The following is a 9,936-nucleotide window of genomic DNA, read 5'->3' on the forward strand; positions in this document are numbered from 1 at the left end:
GTTGAACCTCGAGCTCCAAGTGGGCCATTTTTGGTAAGCAAAACTGGCGATGCGGGATGAATCGAAAGCCGGGTTACGGTGCCAAACTGCATGCTAACCTAGATCCCACAAAGGGTGTTGATTGATTAAGACAGCAGGACGATGGTCATGGAAGTCGAAATACGCTAAGGAGTGTGTAACAACTCACCTGTCGAATCAACTAGCCCTGAAAATGGATGGCGCTGAAGCGCACGACCTATACCCGGGGGGCCGTTTCACTCGGGCTCGCGCTCGGAGCTGCGCCAGGACCCCCACGCCCTCCTACTCACCTGCCGGGTATAGGTCGTGCGCTTCAGCGCCATCCATTTTCGGAGCTAGTTGATTCGGCAGGTGAGTTGTTACACACTCCTTAGCGGATTTCGACTTCCATGACCACCGTCCTGCTATCTTAATCAATCAACACCCTTTGTGGAATCTAGGTTAGCGCGCAGCTCGGCACCGTAACCCAGCTTTCGGTTCATCCCGCATTGCCAGTTCTGCTTACCAAAAATGGCCCACTTGGAGCTCCCATTCCACACTGAGGTTCAACAGAGCAACCCCGGCTGCTTACCTATTTAAAGTTTGAGAATAGGTCGAGGGTGTTTCACCCCCGATGCCTCTAATCATTCGCTTTACCCGATAAAACTGCGACGAGCCTCACCTATCCTGAGGGAAACTTCGGAGGGAACCAGCTACTAGATGGTTCGATTAGTCTTTCGCCCCTATACCCAAGTCTGACGAACGATTTGCACGTCAGTATCGCTACGAGCCTCCACCAGAGTTTCCTCTGGCTTCGCCCTGCTCAAGCATAGTTCACTATCTTTCAGGTCCCAGCAGGTACTACTTACCAAAATCCGCTTGAGGTTGGATGGTAGAGTCTATATCCCTTGCTTTCTGAACTTGCTTTCTGAACTGTATCCCACAAATATGCATTTAACTGCCTTATCATCAAGCTTACTGCGTTGTTGCTTAAGCACAAGAGCATAAGCAAGACAACCAAAAACATGCAAATGAGCCACAGAAGGTTCCTGCCATGCCAAACTTCATAAGGAGTTTTAGTTTTAGACTACAAGGCCTTGGTAGGGCATTCAACACATAGTTTGCGCACATAGTTGCCTCTAACAAAAAATCATGAGGTAAATCTTGGGCTTTCACCATACGTTGTGCCATCTCCATGAGAGACATGTTCTTCCTCTCAGCCATACCATTTTGTTGAGGTGTGTATGGCATTGTACATTGATGCCTTATGCCTTTTTCAGCCATATATACATGAAATTCCTTGAACATATACTCCCCCCCTCGATCTAAACGAAGGGTGCCAACTTTACATTCACATGCATTTTCAACCATGGATACGAAGTGCCTAAAGCACAATAAAAGTGACGAAGTAGAGATATCCCCCAATAGATGGTGTCCTCATAGGACCACATACATCACTATGTGGCTATAATTTCTTAATAGTTCTCACAAATCCATCCTTTGGAAATGATGCCCGATGCATTTTACCAAGAATACACCCCTCACATACATGTCTAGTAGGGGTGTCAAGAGTTAGCAACTCAGACACCATATCATGCCTTTGAAGGCATAACAAACTGCCATAATTCAGATGGCCAAATCGTGCATGCCATAATTCTACATCACTCATAGCACTAGTCGTAGAGACTGAGCAAGCATCATGTTACAACTTCTCAAATACATCCATCTTATATAGGCCATGAAACAATGTACCTGAGGCAATGATAGAATAACCATCATTTCTATCCTGAACTGTACATCTGTCATCCATAAATTTCACCATCAAGCCTGACAAGGCTAAGGCTAAGCAAGTTCTTCTTAATGCCTGGCACATATAAAACTTTCGAAAGAGTAAATGTGCTCCCATTTGCAGCAGTGAGCACAACTCTACCAACTCCTTTGTCAGGATATGAGGAACCATTTGCACATATGACAGTTCCTACACTTGGGACAGATTCCAGAGATGAGAATAAACTTTTTTGTGAAGTAATGTGCTTACTAGCACCACTGTCAAAGTACCAAGCATCCGATTCTGCCACCACTGACATGCATACATCATGAACAGAAGGGTCATAACTACAATGTACAGTCCATGCCCAATCATCTGGAGAAAAACTTGCAGATTCCTTCTACTTGGTGCAGATGCCTCAGCCAACCATGCCCGATTCTTTCTTTTTCTCCTTCTCTAGTCTTTTCTTGCACTCATGTATGTAGTGCCCTGGTTTCCTGTAATAGTGACACTTGCCCTTCTTTTTAGGCTTATCATCCTCTTTCTCTGCATCCTTACTTGAGGATTCTTATTTTGGCTTATAGCCACCATGCAAAGAAGTTTTACCTTTGCCTTTCTGATTGGCAACAAAAGCTTGGTCACCAACTCGCATATTAGATCTGTTTTGCCTAGACTGCTCTTCTTGCAAGAGTACTAAAACCAGCTCATCAAATGTAAGGGCATTTGGATTTTCCTTCATCATGAGTCTAAGGGTAGAGGCAAAACTCTGATAAGAATCTGGCAATGCATTAAGAATTGTGAGCACCAATGTACGATCAGGATATATCTCATCCACACTAGCAAGCTGCTCCTTATGCTTTATACATAGAGGCTTTATGGATAAAGCCTCTATGCATAAGGCATAAACATCATGCTTAAGCCTCTAAGCATAAGGCTTAAACATTATGCTTAAGCCTTATGCATGGAGGCTTAATACTTAAGCCTCAAAGCTTTATGCATAGAGGCTTTATGCATAAAGCCTCTATGCATAAGGCTTAAACATTATGCTTAAGCCTTGAGAGTAAAGGCTTTATCCATAAAGCCTTTATGCATAAGGCTTCATGCAATAAGCCCTTATGCATAAAGCTTAAGCATAAAGATTTCATCAATAAGCCCTTGTACACATAAAGGCTTATATTCCCATAAAATTTCTTTGCACATTTGTGAGAAAGGTGCCCTCCAGATGAGAAGCTCTACTGACTTATGGTAGTGCTGTATCTCCTGGAAAGCCTTGTACCTTGAGCGTCTCCTCCGGGCGGGGCCACGAGAGGAAGACAATCAATGGGACGTGGTTGTAGGGGGTGAGGCTTGTAATAGGTCGACTTCCTTCTGTTTCTTTTTGGGGCCGGTCCTTCTTCATCTTACTCCCCTTGCTGCTCTTGTTGTTGCTCTTACTCTTGCTCTTGCTCTTGCTCTTGCTCTTGCTCTTGCTCTTGCTCTTGCTCTTGCTCCTGCTACTCCTCTTGCTCCCCTTGTTGCTCTTGATGTTGCTTACATGACCGAATATGAGGAATAATGCTTCGCTTCACAGAAAGTGCAAGCAATGCAAGTGCATGTGCATCTCTTCCATCCCTTCTCATTTGAGCAACAGTGGGAGGTACTGGTGGTGCATGTGGAGGAGCCACATCTGTATCAGATTCTACTTCAGATGTACTTGCAGCACCTGGTTGCACTGGTAGTTGTGAAATAGGACGAGTTTCACTACCACTGACCACTTGGTTGCACTGGTAGTTGTAAATTAGGACGAGTTTCACTACCACTGACCAAAGGCCTTTAGCAACCAGTACATGCCTCATCATATAAGACCATAATGGGTAGTTAGTCTCATCAAGTTTGTCCTCAGCAGACATCATGTTGAATACATCACTACTGCTAGCCAGGCTTTTTACCAAATGCAAAATCTTTCAACACACTACAAGTACTTAGTATTCACTGGTGGATGCAACCCTGGATGGCTACCAATTGATTGAATCACCTACAAAGTGTATGAAAAATAACACAGAGTAGAGAATAGAGTGTTACTGGCAAAAGTATGATGGTCGATGTTGTTGAAGATACTATGGATGCTGCTGTACACCAAATCTTTGCCACTACACAGCCCAAACACCCAAAATCGAGCAGAACCAATCCAAAATGACGCCTCTCAAGAACGTCTGCAGAAACCTTGTGGTGCCCAAAATGCGCCCAAATCGCGCTGCAGACCTCGAAAATTTTGTATACATTATATACAACACACTACAGTTTACACCTTCTTCTCCTAAGAGGGTATCTCAATTGGAGACAGAAAAATAGGGTCGTGTGATGAGGGAGGTAGAAAAATAGGGTCGTGTGATGAGGGAGGCAGACTACTAAATCAGGTGTCAAGGAAGCTAGCTCTAATACCAATTGTTGGAATAAGTGTTAGGGTTTCAACAATGGACACACACAAGATAGAGAAGCTTGAGAGAACACAAACTCACTAGAATAGAATGAACAAATGCGTGCCAGCAGATACAAAAGATAAGTATACACCCCAAAATGAGTAGATAAACCTCCTAGTGAGGGAAAAAGTACCCCGGCGGTCCTAAGTGTGTTCACACACATCACTACCATATAATGCTACATGGTGGTCTAGTCATGGTTAAGGATAGATTCTGGGACTAAAATTTTTGAGTCTCATTTTAAAAGAGGTGGATCATTTAGAACAGAATAAAGTGGAAGAGTTTCCTTAAATGGGCGTAGTAAATTGATATGGAAGGAGTTGTGTATATGCCAGTGAGGCGGAATGTCTAATCTAAAAGGATTGTCATTGATTTTCTTGAGAATCTTGAAAGGCCTATAAAAACATGGAGCGAGTTTAAGCTTGAGGTGCTTTTCAATGCTCTTAACTCTATGTTTTCAATTTTTAACCAAATGATGTCATTCTCTTGAAATTACATAGGCCTTTGCTTCTTGTTTACTTGTTTTGTATATCTTTCTTGAGCTTTTTGAATAGATTGAGCCACTTCAGCCAAAATTTGGGTATGATCTCACGGCAAAATGGTATGTGGTGTGGCTGGAACTTGTGTTCCGATTCTAGAAGTCGGAGCAGGTAAATTTTTACTATAGACAACTTCAAAGGATGCCTTTCTTGTAGGCAGAGTGGGTGGTATTATCATAAGCATATTGCAAAATGTGCAAATGCTCATCCCAATTAGAAGGTTTGTCAATGGTATAGGCCCTCAAAAGGTCCATGATAGTGCTATTAGTAGCTTCAGTCTGGTTATTGCTTTCTGGTGGAAAGCAGAACTAAAGTCCATCTTAGAGCCTAAATTTGAAAACAAAGCTATCCAAAAATGATTGTAAAAGCGAGAGTCTCTATCAGAAACAATTAGTCTAGGAAAACCATGATGAGTGAAAACAATTTTAATAAATATCTTTCCAGCAAGTGGAGCACTCAATGTCTTCTTGTATGCCACAAAGTATGCTTGTTTGTTAAACCTATCTACTATGGTCCAAATCATGTCATTATGCGAGAAAGCAGTAGGTAATCCCGTAATGAAATCCATTAAAATTTCTTCCCACGGACCATTCGGAATTGGCAATCAATAGTCCATATGATTTTCCATGATGATGCTCGACACATTGACAAATAATGCAATCAGAGACATATTTTACAATATCTTTTTTCATGTTAAACCAATAAAAAAGTTTTTCACATGATGTCAAAGTAGAAAGTATGCCACGATGCCCAACATAAGGTGGTTCATGCATTTCTTTTGCAAAACACTATGCCTAAATGGTGCAGTAATGCATAATCTTTTCTCAAAGAATATGAAACCGTCAGCATATGAAAAACTATTAAGAGGCAAATAATTATTATGTTCCAATCATTTGAAAAATTAACATCATGGGCATGATTGTCACACATATCATCAAAAGATTCAATGCAAACAGCAGAAATGTTATTAATTGACGGTCTATGGCTCAAAGCATCTACAACATTAGCACGACCCAGTTGATATTAGATCATGGGGTGAAAACTTTGAATGAAGGAAGCCCATTTAATATGATGGTCAGAGATCAAGGGCTGACTAAGTAGGTGTCTAATGCTTTGTTGGTTCAGTCTTAATCAAGAGTAATGAACGCATGAGGTAGTGTTTCCACATGCAAAGAGAATGTACTACGGCTAAAAGTTCCTTATCATAGATGCTATAGTTGAGTTTAGAGGGTTTTAGTTTACGACTTTCAAATGCTAAGGGATGGTCATCTTGCATCAAAACAACTCCTATACCAAATCCACTAGCATTAGTGAGACAACTAGGAAAAATGGTCTAGTAAAGTCAAGTAATTGTAAGACTTGGGTGTGAGTTAAGAGATATTTGAGACAGTCAAAGGACTCTTGTTGATTGTCACCCTAACAAAAAATAGTTTTCTTTTTCAACAATAATGTCGATGGTAATGTAATGAGAGAAAAGTTTCGCATAAATTTTATATAAAAGCTTGAAAGTCTTAGAAAAGATCTCACATCATGTATAGTCTTGGGAGTTGGCCAGTCTCTAATGGTTGCTATCTAAACGAATGCTATCAGTAGAAATAATGTGTCCAAGATATTCAATTTCACTTTGAAAGGAAGAGCTTTTGTTAGGATTTGCATATAAATGGTTCTCTTTAAGAAGTTTAAAAATGATTCTCAAATGGTTTTCGTGTTCTTTTTCGAAGCGACTAAAAATAAGAATGTCATAAAAAAAAGACAATCACAAAATCTGGATGGTTCAAAAATGTTTTATACATATCATGTGAACAAAGGTGGCCGATGAATTTGTAAGGCCAAAGGGCATTACTAGAAATTTATAGTGACAAAATTGAGTGCGAAATGCAGTTTTATAAATATGAGTGGGGTCCATACACACTTGATGATAACTTGATTTTAAATCTATCTTGCTAAAAACACAAGCACCTTTCAATTTGTTAAGCAAATCGTTTACTCTAGAAATAGGATAACGATTTTTTATAGTCACTTTATTTCATGCATGGTAATCGAGACACATGCGATAAGTCTTATTCTTCTTTTAAACTAACAAGATTGGTGCTCCAAATGGTGTACTACTAGGTCGTATCAATCTTTTATCTAGTAATTCCTTAATTTGGTGTTAAATTTCTTGCTGTTGCAAAGGGTTTTGTCTATGAGGTACACAATGTGGTGGTTGACTTCCTAACAAGAGCTCTATTTTATGGTCCTTGGTGGAGGAGGTAAGTGAGGGGGATAGTCTCATTAACAAAACAATCATGAAAAGAATCAAGAAAGTGTTGTTGATGTGGGGTGGGTGTTTGATTTACTTTCTCTACCTCAGTCACATAAATCATGTATGCTTTGTGCTCTTTTCTAAGTGATCTTTTTGCTCTTGTGCATGTGTAATCAATGGAAAAAGTTCAAGTGAAGAGTCACTAGAAAGAGATATCAATGTGCCATTATCTGTGAATTGCATAGTATGAGTGTTGTAATCAATGTTAGGATTGTGTTGATGATGGATTGCATTTCTAAAATGATGTCCATGGAATGTAAAGGTGCAATCAACAAATCACGATGCTCTTTATATGACCCAATTTGAATTTCAAGATTTTTAATTTCACGAGTGCCATTGTAACGAGCTCCTTGGAATGCAGATTTTACTTTATATGTAGAGGGAGATGTGTGCAGTTGTAAAATTTCCTTACAAGATTTTCTAAAATAAAATCATGCGAACTCCCTTCATCATGCAAAACACAAACTTTGTGACCATCGATAGAGCCTTACATGCGTAATAATGAATGGATAGATTGAGGAATACCTGGAGGTTTGTTTGATTCATGAAATTAACTTTGTCATGAAGAGTGGCCTCCGTCCATTCTGGAATAGTGTCATCATCAACCTCACAAGATTCTTCTTTGATGTAGTGAACTGCGGGCGGTTGGTTTCTTTGGAGGTGGGTAACTTAGCAAAGCAATTTGCCGCAATATGGCCCGGCTTTAGGCAACGATGACAAGTAGGATTAGGCCTAGGTGCTTTTGATGAGACATTGTGAGCACTATTGTGACTAGGCTTGGGGTTTGAATTTACAATATTTGGCTTTGAAGTTGCCCCATTAAATACATGTTTAGGAGGAAATGTGGGTACGCGTGAGTGTTGACATTGCTAGTGCAATTTGAAATGAAAGATTTAGGTTGAACAAATCGTTTAAATGAACAATTATTACCCACAAAAGATGATTGCTGATTTGTTGGACTAGGCCCTTGCATAGGTCTAACAAACTTGCACATCCCCACACATGGATTTTTAGAACACTCCACCTTTCCAACCGTCTATATAACACCATTAACAAGCAAGTAGGCCATGAACATACAACTACAACACCACAAATTAGCATGTACAATCTTAATTTTAGCAAATTATAATTCTTGGTCACATAACTGAATAGTGATTAACAAAATTTCTAACTAATCAAGCTTAATACTTACCCTAAATTTGAGAGAAGACTGCATAATAGAAAAATATTTTGACACATATATAATTTATTATGGTCCAAGAGCTTTTATTGGAAATTTAGTAAATCACTACTTAATTTACATAACTAGTGGCTTGATTTACAACAAATTAGCTCATTGCTAACTCAAACCAAAGTTTATCATAGAGTCACTTTAATACTAGATGAAACACTCCTAAGCTAGTTTTCACTAACCTAGAAATCCTCCCACTATATTCTACGTAATGAACTTTGCTATGTATTTCCATAAACTAAGCACATGTCAAAAAAAGCTTAAACACTAATAATCAAAGTATTTAATAACAAGAAATACATATGGTCCGGCTAGCGTCTCACCACCAAATCACCACTGATGAATGATGGGCCTCAACCACATCCACTAGTAAGCCACCCCCAAGTTGTAGAACACATACCCTAGCCTAGACATTATTTAGTAAGGCATGCATATCCCATACTTTGATCATCACGGGAAACATCATGGTAAGTTTCTTCAGAAGCCCCATTCCCAAGTCCAAGTCCCAAATTAAGACTTCTTCAAATGAGCCATGCCAAAGCCTTTTATAGCTGTAGGGTCTAAGATGTGTCCTTAAGTTAAGAACACTCTACACCATACTAAACACTAATTTTGTTGTAAAGCCTAAAAAAGGGGCTATTGTAAGCATGTAAAGGACATGAAAAGTGCGTGCATGTGAAGGTCATAAATGACTTATGTGAAGGTCATAAATGAGTTTATGTAGTAAGTAAAATATCGCTACACATCATTACTCCAAGCAGGAGGTACATGAACTTATCATTTTGGAAGTTGTGAACTAAGAAGTGTTCAAAATTTAACTCAATTGAGAAAGGTCTTAAAACCTTGTGGATGTGAAAAAGTATAACTGGGCATGGCAACTGGATTGACCCACCATAGTTCCATAAGTGTGTATTTGAAAAATTATAAAGAGCAAATTGCAATTAAAAAAAATTATAGTTTGAATCCAGTTGTGGTAACTTAATTTGTAATTGCAGTTGTGGTAACTTAATTTGAATCCAGTTGTCCATAACTGCCCATGTTATATCCCATAACTGCCCATAATTTGTAATCGTAGTTGTGGTAACTTAATTTGAATCCAGTTGTCCATAACTGCCCATGTTATATCCCCTCCCCTTTAAGGTCTTTTTTTTAAATTGTAATTTTATTTGATGGTAATGACAAACCAATTGAATGAAAATGCTTTAGGTTGGGGAAATGAGTGTGATGAATGGTTTTTTGCATGGTTTCTATGATTAAAAAAAAGGAAAAATAAAAGTGCAATTGCACTTCAAGATTTGGTTTTTATGGCTTTGCCTTAAAAAAATTAAAGTATACAAAATTATGGTCCTTCTCAAAAGAGCTAGAGAAGTAAGACCAATGTACATCATATTAGATAGATCAATTATATAATTCTTAATAGTGTATATCATTATTACTTATCATAGTAATCATTCAGGCCTTAAAAGGGGGGTGAGGACAAAAGCCAAGTAGTAGGAGACGAGAGCTCTACCTGGTCGGACATGAGTTAGAATCGAGCTCACCCCTCATCCACACTCCCAATGGTATTTTCCCAAAAAGTAGAAAACCTTCATCTAAAAATTGCGAAATTATTTATAAAGGAAAATCTTGAAATTTGA

General features: G+C 39.1%; 1 pseudogene; it reads right to left on the reverse strand.

The window, feature by feature from the left end:
- Positions 1-238: 238 nt before the first annotated feature.
- LOC147641845 (25S ribosomal RNA) lies at positions 239-975 on the reverse strand (annotated as a pseudogene; the record flags this gene model as incomplete).
- Positions 976-9,936: the final 8,961 nt, after the last annotated feature.

This window comes from Cibotium barometz, chromosome 1 (assembly GCF_041138505.1).
Source record: "Cibotium barometz isolate CiBa-2024 chromosome 1, ASM4113850v1, whole genome shotgun sequence".
Taxonomy (NCBI): Eukaryota; Viridiplantae; Streptophyta; class Polypodiopsida; order Cyatheales; family Cibotiaceae; genus Cibotium; species Cibotium barometz.